We start from the raw sequence: 11,929 nt of genomic DNA on the forward strand, positions 1-11,929 counted from the left end.
TGGAAGGAAAAAGGAAAAGACATGGGAAGCCTAGTCAACAAAATAATAATGGAAAACTTCCCAGGTATAGGGACAGACATGGACCTTCAGGTCCAGGAGGCTCAAAGATCCCCACACAGATCTAACCCAAAAAGATCCTCTCCAAGGGGACCATATTGTCAAACCCACAAAACTCAAAAACAAAAAGACAATATTAAAAGAAGCAAGAAAAAAGTGCCAAGTCATCTGTAAGGGGTCTCCTATCAGACTAATAGCAGACTTCTTAACAAAAACTCTACAGATATATTCAAAATACTAAAAGAAAAAAAGTGCCAGCCAATAATACTATACACAGCAAAGCCACACTTCAAAAATGAGGGGGGAATAGTGTATTTTCCAGACAAATAAAAACTGAGGGAGTTCACCACCACATGACCAGCCCTACAATAAATCCTCAAGGAAGTTCTGCATCTGGAATCCAAAAAACGATAATCACTACCACAAATACACAAAAGAGAACAAAACCCACTGCTAGAACTAAAACACAATTGAGAAAGAGAAACTAAATCTTACTATCACAAAGAAACCATAATGACAATGTAGTAATGCCCCTGCTTTATTTCTGATTCCAATAATTTTGGTCTTCTCTCTCTCTTTTTTTTTTATCATTCTAGATAAAGACTTGCAAATTTTGTTGAACTTTTTAAAGAATCAACTTTTAGTTTTATTGATTTTTCTCTATTGTTTCTTAATTCCCTGTTTCATATATTTCTGTGGTAATCTTTGTTACTTCCTACTTTTATTTTCTTTTGGCTTAGTTTGCTCTTCTTTTTTTATTTTCTTAAGATAGAAGTTTACATTACTGATTTGAGATTTTTCTTATTTTTAATATAGGTGTTGACATGTATAAATTTTCCTCTAAGCACTGCATCCTATAAGTTTTGACATGTTGCACTTTGATTTTTGCCTCAAAGAACCTTCTAACTTCCCTGTGATTTTTTTTTCTTACCCATTGTTTATTTAGGAGAGCGTTGTTTAATTTCCACACATTTGTGAATCTTCTGTTATTGTGGTCAGAGAGCATATTTTCTATGATCTTAGTCTTTTTAAATGTATTAGGATTTGTTTTGTGGCCAAAAATAAAAAATAAATCAAATCTATCAATCAATCAATAAAAAAGAACAACATAAATTAAAATTACAAAGAAATTCAGCATTTTCAACTATCAGATTGGAAACAATCAGAGAGTTCCATAATACAGTGTGTAGCTAAGAATTTGAGGAGGCCAGAACTCTAAAAAATTAGTGGAAATGTACATTACAATATCCTCTAGGGGGAACAATTTGGTGATTATGATTAAAATTAAAAGTTCACATACCCTTGATGTGGTAGTTCCAGTCCTAGGTACTAATCCTGCTTAGAAATACTCACACACATGAGAAACAACCTGTGTAAAAGGGCATTCACGGCACATTTTGTGTAGTATCAACAGATTTAAAACAACCTTAATGTCCATTGATATATTGTTATTTAAATAAATTATGATATACCATGAAAAAAATTACCATGTAGTCATTTACCCAGTAAGTATAATTTGAACTCAAAATTCTGGTACACAGTAGACCTTCAGTAAATATTGTTGAAAGAAAAAACTGAAAATCAAAAGCAGTCCTTGGCACCTAAATAGATAATAAAGGTTAATAAACAGACAGCAGGAAAACTAAACACCTCCCTAGAAGGTAGTGTAATTTTATTCTAACTCACTGTTACCCAGGTATCACTTATTGGCATAGCAGTTAAGTTTGGGGTTGTGCTTCTATTGTCATCCAAAACCAGCTTGTGCCACAGTTGTTTTTCATGTTAAGTAAAAGACCAACCAAGAAAATTCATGAGAACAGCACAGCTGCCTGACAAGTTTAGTGCCAGAACAAGACCTGTGCAACTAACTGGTGCTGAGTCTTAGCTCACTGCACAATGCTGAGCATATAGAACCTCAAAGGATAGACTACAAGAGAGGTCATGTCTACATGGAAGGCAAGAGAAAGTAGAGGCAGATGAGCTGAAGCTGGCAGAACGAGCAATGCAGCAGTGAGTACCTGCTTGTAATGCAACGTTTTCCCTCCTCTGTTATTCCAGTTATAGCAACAGGAGCAGAGATGCCAAACACAGGTGCTAGAGGAGAGGGCAGGAAAGAACCTGGGGATATAAGCTCTTGCTGTTCTTTGGAAACACTTTTTTTCAAAGTGTGAAAATTCAAGATCGAAGCTTCTGGAAGCAGCTCACTATTGGTGGAGAAGGGATACAGATTATACCTCAGACATCTACATTTGCTTATTCAAAAGCATGCAAAACATATTAAAATTCCAATTCATATTCAAAATGTCAGTGTAATGTGAGAATTTCAAGAAGTACTTCATAACAGCTCAATTATTTCTGTAAACACTTTAATATATCCATAACAACACTAATAGTCTAATATAGTATTTGGGGGGATATTAATCTTATTTTCTAAGATCACATCTTTACACCCAGACTAATATAACCATTCTAAGAACTATTACAACCATGTCTTCTAAGTTCAAGATTCCACAAAACTCCTTGGCAAAGAGCAGTGAACAATAAATATCCAGAAGTTTCTTACCACCACTTTGGTGACACATTAGGCCAACTAGTTTGATGAAAAATTTCAACAAAAATAATTCATTCTTTACTGCTAATGAACCATGGTTTTTTAAAAGAATGCTTAAAATTAAAAGTGCTGCTGTGAATTCTCTTATTCTAGCTCAAGAGCATAAATGATAAAAGATTTTTTTCTTTTATTTAAAGGAGCAAAAGTCACATCCATGGAGTATACCTATCGCCATTCTTTCCTTACCTTTCAGGGATCAGTGTGTTTATGTCACCACCCCTGGATGACAGCAGTACCCAGAAAATAAACTCTAAGCTATAAAGGGAAAGGAATTACTGCCTTCCTACCTGCTCACTAGGACATCCGTTCATCTATTAACATTTATTACGCACCTTCTGTGTGGTAGAAATTGTACTAAATTCTGGGTTAATGGGAAAAGAAAGATATAGCCCCTGTTTTTAAACAGTTCACAGCTTTTTTTTTTTTTCAGGAAATGACAAGCTGACAGATTAAAATTTGAGCCAAGATAGACCTATGCACAGTTCGGAGGATGGAGAGGTGTGGGTGAAGCTGGGATCAAACAAGTCTTCTTGGCAGCTTGAAATAAGCATTGAAGGCTGAATTGGAAATAGACAGGTGGGGAAGAAAAGTAGGTGTTCCAGGCAGAGGGACCAGTACGTGCCAAGACTCAGAAGTGTAAGAAATTGCAGGGCAAGTAAGAGAAGAACCTTGTATTCCATACTAAAGAGTGTGGGTCTTTAGCCAGAGGTGAGGGAGAGCCACGTTGGGAAACTAACAAGATCAGATTTGCTCTATGGAAAGCTATTTCTGGTGTCTTGCATGGGATGCAAGAAAGAAACCTAAACTAAATCCAGACCCTAATTCCAGGGTCTGGAATTTCTCCAGAGGTCTTAGTTTCCTCAGACTCTTGCCATTATTGTCATCATCATCATCATCCCTATTACAGTATGATAAGCACTATGCGTACATTATCTCATCTCACCTACACAGTAACAATAGTGCCATTATCATCACCATTTTACAGCTGGAAAGAGGGTAAGAAACTTGCCCTCACAAAGTAGTAATCAGCAGTTAAGAAAGAAACTTAGGAGGTCTGGTATTAGCACTTCATGCTCAGCTGTGTCTCCACACCCCTGTATGTGCTTTGGTGAATCTAAACAGTGGTCGAGCAGCTGTTTGGGTTAGGGAGCTACCACCTTCTGGATATAAAGCATTCAGGTACCCAGCAGAGAGGAGGTTGTGGCCACTTCTTTTAATTACCTGACAATCTCAAAAATAATATATTTTTCAGCCCTATAAACACAGTAGAGACAAAAAGGGAAGGATATTCAGAAATATACAGTTAGCCCTTTGTATACCTGGATTCTGCATCCATGGATTCAACCAACCACAGATCAAACATGTTTGAAAAAGGATGTTGCATCTGTACTGAAAATGTACAGGCTTTTTTCCTTGTCATAATTCCCTAAATAATACAGTTAAACAACTATTTACATGGCATTTCCATTGTACTGGGATTATGAGTAATCTTGAGATGATTTAAAATATACAGGAGGATGTGCATAAGTTATAAGCAAATACTATGCCATTTTATATCAGGGACTTGAACACCTGTGGATTTTAGTATCCAGGGGGACCTGGAACCAATCCCCCATGGATACCAAAGGACGACTGTATTGCATAAGACAATGTTCTGTGACCAATAAATGTTCTTCGATTGAAGAATAAAAACATCAGACTTTAACTAGAAGCCTAATATAGATTTCATCTGAAAGAAAAATAAATCAAAAGTAATCAGCTTCTCTCTTTGCCATATGCCTTTGAACTATTATTTTATTTTAAAGCTCCAGATTTTATTCCTAATAGTTGCATAGTTATAGGATTGCAACTTGTTCCATTTTGACTAACCTGTTCTCTATGAAAAGAATACTATATTCATATTATTATACATATGCTGCATTATCAAAATACTGACTATTGAACTTAGTATTTCATTATTTTGAAAAAATATGAAGATATCTCTTCACATCATATAAACTCTCTTATAAACACATTTTATTTGAGGTGACAGTTTCCAGACCCACTTTTCCAAGCAAGAACTTCATTATTTCTGGCAAGGATCCCAGAGACAATCTCCATAACTCAAAAATTTAAGTATCACTTTTGTTCAAAACAAACCATTGTAATACTGCCAAAAATGCTAGAAATGTACCTAACCTCAAATTGATTTTAGGAACAATGGATATAGCAGGTAAGAATCTATTTTCCATTTTCAAATAGACAATACTTACAGATGCTTATATGCAGAGATAAGACTGACCACAGACAAGATATAGTATTGAGACAGAAGGTGCTCAGTTTCCCTGGGTTCAGGTTTCAGGACATGCCTCTGTGTTTCCAGCCACTCCCTGAGGTCTCAGACTCCCTCCTCTAGGCCCCTCCTCTAGAGGAAAGTTACTGCTGCCAGTTAGAACTATTTTCTACACCAACACAGGGAAGATGAGACCACAAGGGGCTGGCTTATGCCAATAAAGTAGCTGGGCATTCTCAGTAAAGAAGGATCATATAACCCTGGTAGCTGAATGACCTTTCACTAGAGGTACCAGAGAGCACAGAATATTCTTGAATATGCCTGGTGTATGTGATAGGATTTGACCAACGAACATGCTCCAAGAAGAAACCACCAACTGAGCATGTGTGAGACTATGTCACATAAGTGGGAACCACCTCCATAATTGAATATTCATTAGATAGCAAAACTATAAAAGCTGAATCCCAGAAGAAGGCCGGGCTGTTGCTCACTCTCCTGGAGCCAGCCCGCGCTCTGCCTGTGGAGTGTGTATTTCTTCCTTTTTGTATCAGACTTACTCAGAAAGCAGCTGCTCATTCTCCTGAGCCAGCCTGCATTCTACTGAACTCTGAGTATGCATTTCTTGCTTTTGTGTTAGGCTTGCTTCCGTGTTGAACTTTAAGTATGCATTTCTTGCTTTTGTGTTAAACTTGATTCTGTGTTGAACTTTAAGTATGCATTTCTTGCTTTTGTGTTAAACTGACTGAGCAGGGTGTGGGCCCTGCTCTGTCTCTAGAGCTATGCCACACTCTCTCTGTGAAATCTGTGTCTCTTACACATTATAGTAAACCTGTTCCCATTTTCTACTGTAACTCTGCTTTTGAATTCTTTCCTGTGGCAGAGTCAAGAACCTGGTAAGAAGACGGGATGGGTTGAGGCCAACAATCGGGCCCCCCAGACCCTACCTCCGACATCAGTATTTGTAAATCTCTGGTAAAACGTAAGTCTACTCTTATTGCACAGAAATTCTTTGTCCTTTTCTATGTAAAAATTTAATCAGTTTCATGTTTTCTAAAGTAAAGAACCATGAACTGGATTTAATGAGAACCCAAGAGCAAAGTAAATAATGCTCATTTTAGTCCTTGCTAATTTAAACAAATTTTTAAAAATACTAAAGTATAGATAAAATAAATGTACTGAAAGTCTTGAATTGTAGTGTTAACACAGATACTTCCTATCACCATCATTTAACTCTGTCAATCTTAAATTCATGTTGGTAAAATAAGATTTCAATTATTTTCCAAATTATTTTGAAGCTAAAAGGAGACTTTTCAGTGCAGTATAATGGACTATAAGCCCTCTGAGAGCAGGGATCATGTCTATTCATTGTCTTGTGCCTAGTCCCAATAGTGACCTCCAGCTGGACACTATTCACTAAATATTGGTTGAATGAACAAATGAGTGGAGGAATATATGACATGATGGAATAGAAAGTAGAATTTAAACAATATCCTGATAATTCAGGAAAAAGTATTCATTTGTAGGAGAGGAAGGAAGATTCAAAAGCCTGGGTTATTAAAATTAATTGTTCACTCTAATTGAATTCATAGAATAACTTAAATACACAGGATAATTTCTTTCTGATTATAGACACAGTAATCCGATATGGGCACAGCCCCAATGTGAGCCCGGGATCACTGTGATTACTCAGACTTAGCACAGTGTTGTTTGACTTTGTGTTCTTTCCCAGCAGATAAGATTGTTCCTTTCTCCTGCTTAGAATTTATTTTTATATCTGCTCATCTCCATTTCTCTAAGTAACCCATGAGTTAAACAGAATATCTCTGTTTTGATCAAGACAAATAAATTGAATTAAAGTATGTTTTAATTCTAATTTCTGATTAACCATTTCTCATCAGTATTATAGGTTTCAAAACATTTTCTAAATTAGCATGAGACATACCTTCTAATATGTTTATTTTCTTACATTTAAAGGATGAACAGATTTCTTTCTTTCTGACTTTAAAAAAAAACCTGAAAGAAAAAAATGCATAATGTTTAATAGTCAAGATAATAAATCTGTGATATTTTTATCCTATCTCTACAATTTTTCTTATATTAAAAAAGAAAAAATAAAATCAATCATCAAAGGAAATAATTATTGTTAAAAATATAAAATAGTACTACCTAGAAACAAAGGTCAGGGATGAGCTAGGATCTATTTAAAATCTCAAAATTAAAGTGTCTTCTCCTGACACGATTCTAGAAACTTTACAAAATATGTGTCCTCATTATTAACTCCTGTAACTTTCATGGTCATATGGTTTTTAATTATTTCACAGCATGGCATGAATTTAATTCTCTAGAGGCAAATGCTCATGAATTTATCTTGATTACTTTTAAACCAGCATTTATTTTGAAAAAATAAGTGAATATGGCATATTAGTACATTTTATCTAAACAATGTTTTGGGTATTTTCACAAACTCCAAAGGTTCAAGTTTTCAAAAACAAAAAAATGACATTCCACTTTTTCTCGAGTATTTTTGATCTTCTGCAATTTGACTCATAAACCTAACATTCATTTTTTTATTAGTGCCTTTAATATAAAAAGTTCAGTAAATTACTTTATTGTTTTTGAGTTGTGGAAAATTTTAAAAGTTCAATGCAACAAAGGTTAAGTTACCTTAGAAGGGGTTTGTTTTCATAAACTCTTTTCAATACAGACTTGCTTCTTTCCCTCTCTTCTCTTTCTCTCCCTGAGTACCAGTAGCTTGATGGTTCTCTCTCTGTCTGTGATAAGCACTACGGAAGACTCAGTTTGTCCTCCCTCCTGATGCCACACACCTTTTCTTGGCACTTCATCTGGTCCCTGGGGAAAATTCCTGCAGAAATTTCCTTTTCCGTCACCTCTTGACAGATGGCTCTGCTGGCAAGAGCCCGAACTCTTAGGAGCCCTTTAATAGGCTTTTATTCTCCCGCATTGCCCTCTCACAGGTTTTAATTTTTAATTGCACACGGGTTGAGGCCTCATGTCCTAACAGGCCAGAGCATCACTGCCCCCTTGTAGTATCCCCATCTAATCTGCTTTTCTGTTGTTTGATTTCTATAAATTTGCAATGCTAGTTTCCTTTTAATGTTTCATTATATTCTTGCTCCTATTCCCAGAGGCAGGTGAAAAAAAAAAAAAAGGCTCAGTTATTTACTTTAAAGCACAAACTGAATAAATATTGAACTGTTCAAATACAAATAAAGCAATTTTGTATGGATATTGATAAGGTTGTAAACTAAAAAAACAAAGTCTTATAATTACCATTATGTGGTAATTTCTTGACATTACCCTGTCTGCTCTGATAAATGCCTGTTATGTTGTTCTCTCTCTACGTATCTCTCTCTATATATATGTATATATTTGGGGGGGGGAATAACATAGAAGCATACTCTGAAATTAGAGGGTCTATTATCATCTGGAGGATGTTACTTAAGATGGAAAGAGAATACTCATTTACTAATTCTTTCATTTTTATCCTTAAATATGGTGAAAATAAGGGTGATCCAAAAATGGATAGCAAACAAAAATGTGTATAAATTTAGGCATTTTGGCAAGGAATTTGAGCCAAGTATAAGGGAAAGTATGAGGTGGCATGAACCATGGCTAACTCGGGCATATGTGGCAGATTATGAAGGACAGTGGCTGCTGGTCTCCAGCTAGCCACTTCTGGTAAGAATTCAAGTTCTGCACTGTAACACCTATCTGTTTTTCAAAAGAATCTCCATATCTAGATTTTCATGTGAACCATCTCATGCTTTTTAAATATTTTTTAAACATTGGAGGACAGGATGGGAGCTAAGCCCAGCACCTGTGGCCCAGCCTCAGCCTGAGCGCTGCCACATAATGACCTCTGGCCTAGAATAATACTGAAATGAAGTAAATGCCAATGCCGAGCACTACCCTTTATTAACTGTGAGACCTAGGCTCTTTTCTCATATGTGAAAAAAATGATAATAATGTAGATTAGTCAAGTCAAGTAAAAAAAAACTTGTAACAACCCTTAGTAAAGAGCTTAGGGAGAGCATTAGCAAAAGAACAGGTAACTGGTGTGGGCAAAGAATAGATCAAATGGAGATGAGATGGACCAGGTTTACTTAAAAATAATAATAATAAATGATTTTATGAGGAGAGAGTGAGACATTTTATTTTATCTCATCTGAATTTTTTACTCTCTACCTAGTACTTATCTATGTAACACTTTGTTTTTTCCCAAAAGGCTGTGCCAATTTTCTACCCTACAACTGTGATAAGTGAACTCACTTCCCTGCATTCACAACAAAATTGGGTATAATCATTCTCTCTATTTATTTTAGGTGAAAAATAGATCATGTAATATTTAAACCTTGTACAATCAGTCTTATTTTCATGTGTACCAGATGAAATTTCAAGTATATGAGCTGAATAATAATTTTTCTTAATGTTTTTTCTCTTGACTGATCGGCAGGACAAGTCTCTCAAACAACTCTTTAGGGTCAACAAACTAACCAGGAGCAATGCGGACCATCCAGAGATGCCTGGGGCCTGTCAGCTGAAGTACCTGGAGCCCTGCCAGCAGCTCTGGGCCTCTCCCTTTTTGGATTCCTGATACTTAGTGTGCCCATCAGATTTTTCATGCATTGGTATCGATTAAAATAGGAAAGCAGGGGAATTGTCAGCTGGTGAACTCTTTTCGAGAAATAAACTTTAAAAATCAGTGACTGATTGTCATAGCTGGGAAGAGAAATGAGATGCTGAGAGTAATGTTCATTGTGGCCTTTCTCATCAGTTCAAGTGATATTCTGGATAAAAATGCCCTTCCAATAGGGCATGATTTGGGAAGGACATGCTTCACTCAGTGGTTGCCACCCACAAGGTCCCTTGTAAGTGTACTCGGGGGCTAATCCATCTCTTCTCTGAAAGAACTCCAATCTCTCTTCTGTGAGAAGTGATTCATCTCAATGCACCCAGAACCCACAGAGTGATACTGGACAAGTAACCTTCTATGCTTCCATCCCCTCTGTAAGGCAGGAATCAGAGCTGCAGCCCTTGCCTCATACCTGTTATTTGACAACAGGTCTAAACTGCTTAGAACATCACCTGGCATAGATAAGACCTATGTAAACTTTTGTTATTTATCACCACTCTATTTCATACTATATTTCTCTAGTTTTCAAACTTAATTATACTATAATAACTTATATCTCTGATATATCCCCAAAAGATAAATTCCAATCAAGGTCTATTTTCCCTCATTTTTTAGGTCACAAAAATTTAGCACATTGTCTAGAAAATATTAGGCCCTGAATAAACATTTCTTTAATGCTGCATGGGTGAGTTAATAGAAGAACAAAAGAATAAATTTTTAGCCAAATCATCAGGTTGAATCTTTTCCTCTCATAGTTACTCTTTCTAGTTTCCAGCTCTAGTTTCTAATTTCACACTCTAATTGGTTATACAGTCTTTAATAAACATATACATTCAATTAAATTGGAACCAGCAAAGCTTACAAAGCTTCCACATAAAGTCAATAAAAAAATATCTAATCCCAACCATGGACAAGTCTCTCATTCTCTTAGGCCTGTTTCCTTCATGAAGTTATGTTTGTCACAGAGGACCTATAGCATTATAACTCATGCTACAACTGGAACAGACAAAATATTTGTCTTCATCTGAAGGGGAATATATTTAGTTTTGTGTGAAAAATCATGATGCAGCTTCTGAATAAGAGCATTATCAAAATGTGATCATTAGGGACTAAAGCCACTGACTTTAAAACAGGTATCTGTGTAAAGGTAGAACCATATGACCTAAACAAGCTAGCTGTCTTACTTCAGAGATCTGTGGAAATACCAAAAGCAAAGAGAATTCTTGTGTGTGATCCAGATTAATTGCAGAGAAGTTTTTAGTTTTAAGAAGAAATTACTTTTTCTTGTTTCCTCCTTTAGTCTGAGTGATAACTGTTTATACCACACGTTAATAGTTCTGGCTTGATACATAGGTATTATTAATGTGAAAAACGGTTCATTCTGTAATTGTTCTGAAAATGGCAAACACTATCTCAACGATGAACTTTCACAAAGTTCAACCCATTTTCAAATTGAAATGAACATTGAAAATGCTGTCTTCTATAAAAGGCAGAGAGAAAAATTCAGTATAACTGCACCCTCATTGCAGAAAGGCTATAGCGATGCTTCAGAATATAACTGAATGCTAAGCATATAGAGAAAAAGCAATTTATTTTATATAGTCATTATTTGCTTTTGTACACAAATCAAAAGAGAAAAAATGATTTTAGCCAGATGATCTTTAAACAGTGTTGGAATAATGTAGAAAGAAATGAGTAAGTAGTTATCAAGGATAGTTTATATGACCAGAAGTTTGTCATACTGTGTCTTTTCCCTGATGTCCTAAAAGATAAGTTGATTTTTATTCAATCTTCTATTAAATGTCAGGCGAAAGAAATCTTCTTGTTGGTATTTAAACAGAATTAGAGAACGTTAGATCTTGAAGGGAGCATGCAGCTCATCTGATTCAATTCTCTCCTTTCTACTGATAAGGAAAGAAGGTGAAAACCAAAGTCATTAAGCCCTTTGACCAAAATTGTAGTTAATAACTCATACAGCCAAAACTCAACCCCATGTTCAGTACATTTTGAAATATACAAAACTTCTTTCTATATATAAAATGGTAAGCATTGATTCCTTTAGAGTTGGGAAGCTCAATTAATAAAGATCTAAACGTGACCTGGACTTAGCATTTCACTAGGAACCACTGTGGAAAATCACATGCCATCCTAATACTCTCTTTGGGTTCACTTGCCACACTGTATAAATTAGAAAAGGATAACTCAACGCCACTTTGCCCCCGGCAGGAGAGGCTGCCTCATTTACAGGCAACAGCTTTGAAGTGTGGAGCAGGAAAAGAACTGATTCTTAGATGCAAAAGCGAGTCTTGAAACAGGGAACACGGCGCCAGGGCTG

The 11,929-nt window shown here is 35.9% G+C and overlaps 1 long non-coding RNA gene across 1 annotated transcript; it reads left to right on the top strand.

The window, feature by feature from the left end:
* The first annotated feature begins 5,440 nt into the window (after positions 1 to 5,440).
* LOC134371102 (uncharacterized) lies at positions 5,441 to 10,464 on the top strand. Its single transcript, XR_010022700.1, has 3 exons — positions 5,441 to 5,551; positions 5,821 to 5,919; positions 9,415 to 10,464. It is a non-coding gene; the product is annotated as an uncharacterized LOC134371102 (long non-coding RNA).
* The last annotated feature ends 1,465 nt before the right edge of the window (positions 10,465 to 11,929 follow it).

The sequence above is a fragment of the Cynocephalus volans genome, chromosome 2, assembly GCF_027409185.1.
Source record: "Cynocephalus volans isolate mCynVol1 chromosome 2, mCynVol1.pri, whole genome shotgun sequence".
Classification (NCBI taxonomy): domain Eukaryota; kingdom Metazoa; phylum Chordata; class Mammalia; order Dermoptera; family Cynocephalidae; genus Cynocephalus; species Cynocephalus volans.